Raw genomic sequence first — 12,279 nt, forward strand, 5'->3', positions numbered from 1 at the left:
AGCCAGGAAACTGGAGCCAGGTTCAGATAGCCAGCTGAATGGCTGGATTTTGCTTGCACACACTTGACCATTGCCATCAAACAGCCCATCTTGCTTTACTTGGGGAAACAAATAGGCAGAGCATATCTCTGGTGAACTGGTGCCAAAGCCCACATGCTCCGTCATCACTAGTGGTAATTGGTTGTAATAATGTCTAGAATGACATCAAATTGTGCATCTGCCGGTAGAATCCATGTCCTTCTCAGCAGGCAGCCCACAAGCCACAATGCAGTTGGGAAGCGGTGAGAGGGGAAGAGTTAAAACCTCTCTCCCTGTGACCTGCATCTGCATGAAGATCACTCCCCCTCCAGCAATTAGGCATGGGGAAAGCCCTCAAGCATGTGGACTTCCAAGTTCCTCACCCCTGATCCAGGTCACTAGGTGATAATGTAAAACACAAAATACATAATAAAAACAAAAACAAGGATAACCCAATAATTCCCCCCTCCCCAACATATTTTAAAAGGGAATTGGATGTCAATCAGCCAAAGGCTGATAGGAACGTTTTTGCCTGGCACCTAAAGATGCATAATGAAGGTGCCAGGTGAACCTCCCTGGGGAGAGCATTCTACAGATGGGAAGCCACTGCAGAAAAGGCCTGTTCTTGTGTTGCCACCCTCCAGACTAGTTGTGGAGGAGGCACATGAAGAAGGGCCTCAGAAGATGATCTCAGGGTCCTGGCATGTTCATATGGAGAGAGGCAGTCCTTGAGGTATTGTGGTCCTGAGATGTTTAAGGCTTTAATAGGTAAAAACCAGCACTCTGAATTGGGCTTGGAAACTAATTGGTAGCCAGTGCAGTCTGACCAGGATTGGTGTAATATGCTCAGTATTAAGTGCTGCTATTGAAATGAAAGCACCACATATAGGGGGCAAGGAATCCATCACCACACACACACACACACACTGTCTAATTCCGCAACAATTAAGCAACACTGAGGATCGATGTCTGCTATGCTGTTTTCACCATTTCCCATGACACTGTTGTGCCTCCAGGATAAAATGGATGAAGCTGGAGAAAAAGCTCTCAAATACTACCTTTTCTTTTGGGGATGAAGAAAAAGCAACACATTCCTAAGGAATGAGCCAGAGCCAGCTGGCTGACCCTTTGCAATGAAGGAAGGAGAATATGTCCCACAGATCCACACCTCCAGCCTGATTTGTGCACAACAACTAAAATGGTCGGTATCAATAGCTTCATAAACCACTCCACAACACAACTGCTGCTATATTGGCACCAGGGGAAAAGAAACAACATTGACAAGGAAATGTTTCTATAGACGCATCTTATGTTTTGTGAAACAGCATGAGAAAGCATGCGCCACAAAGACAAGCAGCAAAGAAATTGGCAACGTTTCAAACAAAGTGATCAGCAGAATGAACAGTGAACTGCTTTCTAGAAGGATCTCAAGAGCAGTTGCCAATGGAAGAGGGTCTGCTATAGTACATGGAGCTTTGTACTCAAAATACCTTGGTATTTTGGAAACTCTGCAGAGGAGGAGAGGAGAGAGGGAGAAACAGTACTTGAAGTTTTACTAACATTTTAAGAGGTTGTCATAACTGATTGACACCACACTCATAACAAATGGCACTCAAGCTATGATTTCATTGTTCTAATTGTTGTTATAATCTCTACTTGAAAGGAAAAAAATGTAAATAAAAATATCCAGGTTTGTTTGTTTTTTTGCTAAAAACAAGCACCCAAACTTAGACAGTTTAAAATGTGGCTCAATCAGTCCTTAATGTGGAAGAGCATTCAAGCTTTACCTAGTTAACACAGGGTATAGCAGCATTTAAGAATATGTACTCTGAAGAACACACACGGCACCTAACTCTGTGCAGAATGGGGCTTTTAGTTACCTACCTCTTGGAAAGCATTAGCACAAATAGTTCCAGCTACCAGCTGCCTCATGGAAGCAACATCCAGATTTTGAAACTAGATATGGTGCTATATTTCTCTCTCTAGGTTTTGTGTTTCATAAGTAGGCCTGGGTGATATATCAATATATCGCCCAGCAGACCGCATTGACAGCTTCACTCAATGGTATATCACTGGTGAAACCATCACCGCTCCTGAGTCCCTCTGCCTCCAGCACCCAGTGTTCTGAGGGAGAAACAAACTAGCTGGGAGCTGGAGCCCCATGAGGCACTGGGGTGAAAGCACCTCAGCTCCCCTAGTATCTCGCCGGCTGAGGCCAATGCAGCTTTTCTCAACATTGCGGTATATCGTCAAACCACGATGTTAGGCTGGTGATACACCGCGATGTTGAAAACCCAACATTGCCCAGCCCTATTCGTAAGCCACTCAGGGAATTTTATGGGAGAGTGGAGTATAAATCCCTAAAATTAAAATAAAATGATAAACACGACAACCAACTCTTAGGCAATTGTGCCTCCATACAACCCCAAGTGAAAAGAACAATGACTCTCTCTCTGCGTTGTTGCTGTAAAATACTACTCACAAGAAAATAAAACCACCCAATAGAATAATATACATTTGTTCTACTGAGCACAATAATAATCTGTTCTGCTTTGTCAAAAACAGCTTATTTTCAGAGTCTGCCATACTGCATTCTTCTGGTGGTTTTCCATCACTAATGCATCAATCCTTGGCTCATTCTAGCTCACTGTAATCTGTGGGGCTGATTAAAGACTTCTCTGTGATAAGAAGATTGTGGGTAGCAGTCTCAAACTGCACCCCTCAGTTCACTGACTCAAGGGTAATCCTACTAACATAATGGCTCTATTCTGGAACAAGACAAGGAAATTTGGCTGCACGCGCACTAACCCACCTGCAGCATAAAAGTGTAGTTTTGCTCAATCTGGAATTGTTCGTGCTCATCCCCAGCCTGCTGTTTTCGACCTAGACTGATTCTAGATTATTATATGTGCCCTACGCAGCTCCTGTCCCATTCATGAGATATGGAATCACAGACCTCCAACCTGCTGACCTCCTGAGCTTTGTGGCTCCAGCCTCTCCTTTTGCCAGCTGACTGGCTGTTTTCATTTGCAGTGACAAATGAGTTGTTAAAGGTTTCCTGTTTATCTCCATGGGGCGGCACCAGATGCTGAATGTGTGCTCTTGTGGTAGAATATTTCTCCCACCCGCTTCCTTTGGAAGCACTTCCCTGGGAAACTCAACACACACTCCCCCTTGTCGCATAGTCAGCTCCCGACAACAGGGCCGCCGGAAGGCCTGAGTCTGTATGACGCTGGTCTGGCCTCAGAGCACTAGCTCATTTTGGTCCCTCATACGCAAGTTGTGAAATCTGTCCCCAAGACTGGAGAAACTGGTGGATTCAGTTTTCCTCTCCCATCACTTTACACGTCTTGAAATGGGCTGAAGTCAAAAGCATGCAAACAAAGAGGAAAATATTCCTCTCACTGGTCCATGAAGGCCCCAGTCTGCCATCCCATGCCTTCCATAGCAGCCAGCACTAAAAGGAAGGGCAGGAGCACACCATGACAGCAATCTCTCTCCTCACTGTTGCAGTCTGATTTCTCCCTCAAATTCCCCACCCCATTCCAAATAGTAGGTGACTGGATTTGCTAACAAGCCACCGTTTTCCAGATAGGGGAAGGCTTCAAACCCAAACCAGCATTGCTGCCAGCCACACATTCTCTTGCCTTTTGAATCAGAGAACCAGACCCAGAAGCAGCTTCATCAGGGCAGCTTGACGAGCCATAAATCCCACCCAGTATCCATATATTCCAGCACTCTGCTGGGCTTTTTTCTTTAGGGAAAACTATTTTCTACCTGTGAAAGTGTGCTTTTCCCTCCTCCCTCCTTTGCAGAAGTGGAGAACTTGGGGGTGGGAAATGAATTCATCATTTAGCTGAAGCAAGCACCCTAAAAAAAAGCCCTGTTCTCCAGCCTGGCAATGCCACATGGTTACTCCAGGAAGCCCTGCTAGGCTGACATCTTGTCTGCAAAGAGCCCCACAGCACTGCAAAGAAACATGGGGCTTTTATAATATTGTTTGAACTAAGCAAGCAAGCAGAGCCCTCAGCCACCTTGTTAATTCCAAGGGTAAGCACAAACCCATCCGCCTCTTCCCTTGAAATTTATTTGATTTGATTATTTTATTTATTTATAGCTAAGTTCTACCTCCTTTTCTGGTAGCAACGTTGCATAGCCTCTATTTTGAATGGGCAAAATAAAGGTCATCTGAAGGTTTGGCACAGCACTACTGTAATGTACTCTAACAATCTATGGAATTAATAGTGTATTCCATTTCCTAATTCTCTCTCTCTCTCTCTCTCTCTCTCACACACACACACACACACACACACTTCCTTCCTAAGGTGCCCAGACCAAGAGATTCCTGAGTTTCTCAAGACAACCTTTGCAGTTTGGAAACATTTCATTCAACCTGTTGTAACTTGAACTCATTCATTCTTGCCCTTCTCTCAAAACACCTTGTAAACTGCTGCTCTCTTTCAGTTACCACCCTTGGTACCCTTTTAAAGATATTCTGCATGCATGCATGCATACACATACACACAAACAAACAAACCGTTGCTTCCTCTAGCCGTAGTTTCACATCTCCCCTTCTATTAATAATCTGCTCTAAATTTACTGGATCCATTATGCCACACCTAATTGAATAGGCCAGGCTGCTTCATCACCCCCTTCACATTTTCCCCCTTTTCACTCTTCCCTCAGCCCCTGCACATCTGGGGAAGCACCATAGGCTACTGACTATCCATCTCTTCAGCATCTCCAACAAAAGGCCCTTGGGGAAGGGAGTGGGAGAAGGACTGTTCATATGGTGATTGTTCAATTAAGGGGAAACAAAGGGAGAATTCTGAGCAACTGTGGCTGACTGACCTCTAGGAACAGGCAGACCAGCTAGTTTCCAAAGGAATACAGTGGTACCTCAGTTTAAGAACAGCCATGTTTACGAACTATTCGGTTTACGAACTCCACAAAACCGGAAGTAGTACCCCAGTTTGCGAACTTTACCTCAGTCTGAGAACAGAAGCCAAATGGTGAAAGGGCACCGGCAGCAGGGGCCTCATTAGGGAAAGCGTGCCTTGGTTTAAGAATGGTTTTGGTTTAAGAACAGACTTCTGGAACCGATTAAGTTCGTAAACTGTAAAACTGTATAGCAAAAGACTCAATTTTTGTTGCATTTTTCTCTCACTCTCTCTCAATATTACCTAGCCAAGCCTCCCCTACTCTGAAGTAATAGTAAAACTCAACAAGAAGGGTTTAACAAACAAAGATAACTGTTTTTTTTCTGCAACTTTAAAAATAATATTTTCAGCATAACAAAGCAACTGGAGGGCACCGCATTTGTTGAGGCAGAAGCTCCCATGGCCCAGAGCTCACTCTGTCCAACATATGTCATGTTATCTGTGGATTAACAGATACATACATCACACACACACACACACACACACACACAAACACACACACACACACACACACAAACACACACACACACACCCCAGAGCTTAGACAGAAGGTCTAACAAAGTGTGGTGGCCACGATGCGGAGTGGATATGACCCACTTCCAACTGGCAGTGAATTAGCAGAGCAAGATGAAAAGAATATACAAACCCCTAAGAGAGACAGTTACTTTCTGTCGTAAATAGTCATGTGCACACTGCAGTCCTATAGATCAGTGTTTTTCAACCACTGTTCCGCGGCACACTAGTGTGCCGCGAGATGTTGCCTGGTGTGCCGTGGGAAAAATTGAAAAATTACTTTATATATAGTCAATATAGGCACAGAGTTAAATTTTTCAACATTTTCTAATGGTGGTGTGCCTCGTGATTTTTTTCATGAAACAAGTGTGCCTTTGCCCAAAAAAGGTTGAAAAACACTGCTATAGATTTCTCCTCAGAAGTAAGCCCCACTGAGTTCAAAGGGGACTTAATCCCAACTAAGTGTGTATAGGGACTGGAGCCTTAAATCTCTGTTGTACCCAAGCTGGAAAATGTCAAACCTGCAAATGAATTCAGCAGGCTCACGCTGGGATCTTCCTTAGAAAGAGCAATCCAGCTTGTTCAACTGGAGATGGATGCTGTACTTATATGGGTTCTTGCTTGTTAATGACATATCTGTTCTAAATTACTATACAGTACTGAATCTGGAACTTCGTGTTGAAGACAGCACATGGTACCAGGAGAGAAACACATTATTCTGTGAAGGCACAATGGAATATTTGAGGGGACCACATTATATCTGTCTCATATGAGGAAGCTGAGGACTGGAAGAGGTAAGAATTTGAGTGCAGCGTGGAGCAAGGGACACTGACATATTCTCTTTCATTTCTTCCAGTGCCCTCTCTTGCTTTTCCACAGCACTGCAAATGCCTACCTTAATGCCACACTCTCATTTCCCCCCTCTTCAATTCTTCCTCCTCTCCAGCTTTCTTTCTCCATCACCAGAGCCCTAAAACTGTCTCCCTCTCACACCTTCTTATTTCCCATATTTTCTGTCATTCCTTTAAATGTCACCTTTATTCCCCACCCAATTCCACCTGCTCCTTCCCCAATTCCTTCTCTCTCTTCCCCCCCCCCCGTCACCAGAGGACCAGAACTGTCACACACCCCTTTTCTCCCCCATCAAGACCTTAACTCCCACAAGTCATTTACTGCAGTCCCTAACTTTTCCCCTCCTGCCTCCTCCTCTTTGCCCCATCCCTGTCTTTAGATCTTTGGGAAACAGCCAATGAAAACAGCCCAATGGCATAGATTAGTGCAAATATAGTATAGAGAGAAAAACACCTGCCTGTCATGCTGAGGCATGACAGCCACTGTGAAAAGTGAGGAACCCTGATTCATAATATTATTCTGATTTTAATTCCTGTATTTCACATATATAATCTCAATAATCATCTCAATACGCCTTTAAGGCTGGCAGGCAGGCATGCGTGCTCATTGGAGTTTCCCCCAGACCATAATCTCATGAAGGCAAAATGCACAGGCACTGTTCTTCTCATTTGTTTTGTGAGAAACTAGCTTGCTTCCACCTTTCAGTGTTTTTAGGCAATGAATTCCTAACAATGAAATCCTAGAAAGTTAGAGTGAAACACTCATTATTATCTAAGTTCTTGGTTTGTTTTTAAGCCTTTTCTGCTTATCTTCTCTGGTGCAGAAGTGATCGCTGCCCCATGGGGTGGGGGAGGGGGGGAAATCAGATTTCCAGAATTTTAGTGCGGCTGTGACTAGGGAGCAGTGTGTCAACTCAGAAACAAATGGTAGTAGCAAACGCAGAATCTCATGAGCTTCCTCATTCACGTCTTATTGCATAGAAACAAACACATTTTCTTTTCAAAGTTTCTAAGCATCTTAAAAAGTACTCTGTTAATGCCACTAAAGTCCACTATTATTATATTGCAGGGAGCAAGACTATGGCTGAGAAAGTGTGAGTTTTGCCAACCCTACAAAGTAGCCCAGTGTTGTGATATACTACCCCAGGGGCGTCACTGGGGGCGTGGTCCGCCCCGGGTTCCAGAGGAGGGGGGGGTGACTCTCAGCATGCCCACCCCACAACTCATAAGTTGCTCAGTGCAGCAGCTGGCTTATACAGCACACACTTTGCTTTTTCCTTCCTGCTGGGAAGAGCCACAGAAGCACAGCTCTGCCCAGCCAGGGCTCCACCCAGGAGCCTGGCACATTTCACCAGGGCACTGCCCTCTCAGGGGGTACAAAGGTGCCATCTTCAAGAGGTGACATTTGGCACCTCCACCTAGAGCCTCAAGCACAAGCCAGAGCCAATCCAGTGGCTTTGGGCTTAGGACTCACCACAGCACTGCAAAAGCATTAGCCGTGCTTGCTTTACTCAGTCCACCTGGACCTGGGGTACCATCCGCCCACACCCCTTCAAGTCACAGTGAGCATTTTGCGTTCCCCCACAATGCTTTGCGGGACCTCAAGGTGCCACAAAGCATTGTGGGGGAACGCAAAATGCTCACTGTGACTTGAAGGGGTGTGGGCGGATGTGTATTAACAAAAAAAAATCTGCACCGGGTACCACTTGGGCTTGCTACACCTCTGTACTACCCACACCCTTCCTTAAGCAACTTGAGTACGACAACTCTGGAGTGTAGTCCAGTGTTGTTAACCTGGTTTTATTTTATTTCTTTAGGGAAACGCAGTGGGGTGAGGTGCTGTGAAGTTAATTGTAGCAGCAGTAATTGGGGGCTACAGGAGGGGAAGTGAGGGGGGGATGAGGGTTTCAGTGGTATTGTCTAGATGCCAGGTCTACCTAGCAGGTCAACCCGCTGTGAATCAATGGAGCTGTAGAGCTGGAAAGAAGTTTATCAGAGGCCAGATCTACCCAGGCCTCACCACTGATCAGTCACCAGATCTGCCAGAAATATTCAACCTTCTCAAGATGCTAATTGTGTGTGTTCATTTATTTGGCATATTTGCTTTGTTGCCCACTTGGAAAAAAATATTGCTGTCTCCAATGTAGGCAGCTTATCTGCCTAATTTGGCAAGGTATGATTTGAACTGAAGTGTTCCAAACTAAATTCCCACCTTCCAGCCCAGTTGTTATCATTTAGAATTAAGTAATTCTCAAACATCAATAGCACTTCAAAATGGCTGGACACAATTAAATCATTTGAAATGAATTTTCCCACTTGTTTGTGCTCAAAGGCCCCTTTCCGTGGAACCTCATTAAATACCTGTAATGAATACTCCCATTACAGATGCAAAGCTTAGGTTAATCTTAGAAACCCAGTTGCACACTCATACAGGACGTTTACTCAGAAACAACTCTCACCGCATGTGTGTGGACTTACTCCCAAGTGTGCACACAGGCTTCAAGACTTTTAACTGCTGTGCAACGCCAACCACTCTCAAATGCTGAAGGACATGTTATTTGCTGCAAATCCTCTCCTGTTCACAAAATACACTCCCCAAAGTTTCATACACGCTGGAGTGGGAGATTTTTCTTCCTTTCCGCGCCTTCCTTTTTTGTTCCCTTTATCATGGAGTAAGCATTTTGTAGCCTGGGGTATCTGCCACTGCTATTTTGCTATAGGAAGAAGGCAGTTTACATCCTTACTTTACATTCCTGTTTAGGTAGCCCTGTTTAGGGAAGCTTTTAATGTTTGATTGATTATTGTATTTTAATATTTTGTTGGAAGCTGCCCAGAGTGGCTGGGGTATAAAATTATTATCATTATCATTATCATCATCATCATCATCATTATTATTCCTGCTAGTGGAATGTCCTTGAGCCACAGCTTGGAGGCTGGTCTGTTAGTAAAGGACACAAACATCTCTTGGCATGGGGCAATGTGTGCACAATCTCTCTTGAGCTTTTTCAAACTGTGTCTGAGCTAGCTTAAGGGTACTGTAGTTCTTTTCTCTCTTACTTGTTTCAAAGGCTCCTTCAACCAAGAGGCAGGCCAATGCTTATTCCCCACATGGGGAGAGAGAGAGAGAGAACCCAGAAGCTTTCACTGGCTCTAATTGAAACAGGGATGATCAATACACAAAAGGCTTAATGAGCTTCCTCTTACAAGAAACTCCTACAAATGTAGTTCAAACAAGCTTCTTTTTTCAAAAGGCTAATTTATTTCCCATCGCCTGCAGGTTTCAGATCTAGCTTCTTAAGCCATAATACATGTTATTTATAAACTGTATAGGCTGCTTTCTGGGGCACAGCACACGTTAAGGCAACTTACATTATGATATACACACACAATACAACAACAATCTCCCCTCAGTTCAAGTCCAGTAACTCTGCTACAAAGCAACAAGGGTATGATTGTAGGGTGGACTAAAGGAAGGGGATTACAAGGCCGCCGCCACTCTTGTGACTCCTCCAATACAAAACGAAATGCACTAGAGAAATGCAAAAAGATAAGACAGCCACCACATTTATGCAAATTAATGATGCCTAAAATATCCTGATGAGTTAGCAGCTCATCCAACTTTTATCACCTGCACAGAACCATCAGTGAACATGGCACTTTACAGATAAATATAGCAAATAAAGAAAAAGGGCAGGTCTCTGCCTCAAGGAGCTTCCAGTCTAGATTTTGAAATGTGAAAGGGCTGGGAGGGAATGGAACAATAGAGGGAGATATGATAAGGTAACTGAGGGGGGGAGGGAAGGATAAGAGATGCTACATTGAATCGACACAAGCAAATGATATTACACATGCTTAAACATCATTTTCCTCAAAGAAAGGGACTGAGATATCGAGCCAACGTCTTCACAATACGAAGTTTGAGAAGGGATTTGAATGAAGAGGGAGATTTGCCTTCAGTTAGTCAACCCCCCCATTCCTGATAGAAAGAAAAGATTTGGCATGCAAGACTCAGTAACTGCAATCTGTCTCCCCATCAGCTAGGAACAATGGCACAATTAGAATCCCAGCTGCACAGACTCAGCCTCTTGTCCCAGCTTGTTATAGGGATAGGAGGAACGGAAAAGAAAGTTGTTATTCCTTCATGGAGGACACAGGAGGTCCCAGTAGGTCCTGCACTAGATCAGGTCAGGTTCATCCCAGACTCAGCTTAGTTAGCATGAGAAGGATGGGGGAAGCATTTTTCCCTTCCCACTGGGAAAATTAAAGCAAGGATGTCGGTTTCATACACAAGAGAAGTTTGGAGTGATTGGTACAGGGCCTCTCCAGGGGCCCTGTACCAATTGTGCATTCACAATAAATGTTTAAGGAAAAGTTGTTTTCAGATTCGATATGGGGGAAGGTGTGCCAGTGTGTGCAAACCCTCTTCTGGAAGTGACTGCAGAGGGCACCTACCAGGGAACACAAACAACCCATGCAACTTGGCACTGCATGGATTAGTTCCTCCCCCCCCCCCTTGAGAAACCACAGGGCCCATATTGCTCCCTTCACTCCACTCCACAACTGTGGATGGACAAGTTTGCATTTCAGGTCTATTCCCTTCCCTTCCTACATTCTCTTCTCATTCTCAGCTTGCAAAAAAAAAAGGGGGGGGAGCAACTGCAACTCCCTCCCACCCCTGTGCACTCCATGTGGTTACCTTGGCAAAACTGCAAAGACTTAAAGGTTAAAGAAGCACATTTTGGGATGGAAAGAAAAGTGTAAGATAGCTGCTAAACAGCCTTGCCCCCCTCCAAGAATAAAACAGGCCTCAGCATCCCCACACCCACCTTACCCTGCTGCCCCCACGGCACACAGTAGGCCTCAACACAAAGGCCTGCATACATCGTATTTCATTGAAAAGTTTGCCCAAAGGGAAATGAGTTTTACAAAGGTTGGGTGGTTGCCATTTGATCCATTCCCAAATGAAGCCACACTGCATGTTATTAAATCAATAACTTCCGATGCCCCTCCTTCAACTAAGAAGGGGCACCAGATATACCCTTACTATAAAGAGACACCCCATACATCCCAATACACAGAATACTTCGCCCCACAGCAATTATGCACACATAACTCTAAAATGTTCCTTTTCAGAACAGTTTATTTGCCTCCCTCCCTCCTCCAACATGCATTAAAAACAAGGGGAGGGGGAATACACAGCCCCATTTTCTCTTTCCTACAACCCCCCCCCATAAGTGGCGAAGACCCAGCAATACTGATGAACATAGCAAAACCCAGAGGGAGGGGGGAGAGAGAGAAAGAAGTTCCCAGAGGAACAGTTAGCAGAGTTTAAAAGCCAAGGCATGTACAAGTCCAGCACACCTACCTCTGGGGCTTATGTTCTGTAAAGGCAGGAAAACCCAGGCACTCACACTGTGCTTTCTCAAGCCAGATGGCTAGATAATAAGTAGTAAAGGGGAGGATGGGTTTGGGAGGGGGGGTGGATTACAGTGAAGTTTTGTCCCTTCTCTTTAGAGTGCAACGTACACTATGTGGAGAGAGGAAAAACTGGGGGTGGGGTGGGGAAGCCTCAGAGGCAGAAATTAGCACACTCGGCTCCATTGGCCAAATATTTACAAAGAGATAGCTGTGAGGCACAAAGCCCTTTTCTTTCTGCAGCAAAGAAATCTGGTCAAGACATGGAAACTGAATTCCCCTAGTCCCCGGTTCTCGCTAGTTTCAGGGTCCTAGACATGAGGCTCACACGCTTTCTTCACCCTTGTCCTTTTCTCCCCACCCACCCCCCCAAAAACCACGCCACGCCACATCACACCAGGCACCGCTAAACCTGAATGGGAAAGAAGCTTGAATCCTTCCTTCCTTGCAAATCCAATTGCCTTGTCATAAAACAGCCCACAAAACACAAGGATTTCTTTCCTTCTTCCAGCCCACCCTTCCTGCACCCCCCACACCCTGCA

At 44.9% G+C, this 12,279-nt stretch overlaps 1 protein-coding gene across 5 annotated transcripts in view; it reads right to left on the reverse strand.

The window, feature by feature from the left end:
* SEPTIN9 (septin 9) overlaps positions 1-12,279 on the reverse strand; it is a 211,572-nt gene that overhangs the window by 40,991 nt on the left and 158,302 nt on the right. Inside the window, exon 1 of one of the 5 annotated variants that reach the window (XM_033139455.1) lies at positions 11,688-12,031. The exons of the other annotated variants lie outside the window; for them this stretch is intronic. The gene's annotated coding sequence lies outside the window, so the exon portion shown is untranslated. Of the gene's footprint in view, positions 1-11,687; positions 12,032-12,279 lie in introns of those variants that run through there. 5 annotated transcript variants of the gene reach the window in all.

The sequence above is a fragment of the Lacerta agilis genome, chromosome 2, assembly GCF_009819535.1.
Source record: "Lacerta agilis isolate rLacAgi1 chromosome 2, rLacAgi1.pri, whole genome shotgun sequence".
NCBI lineage: Eukaryota > Metazoa > Chordata > Lepidosauria > Squamata > Lacertidae > Lacerta > Lacerta agilis.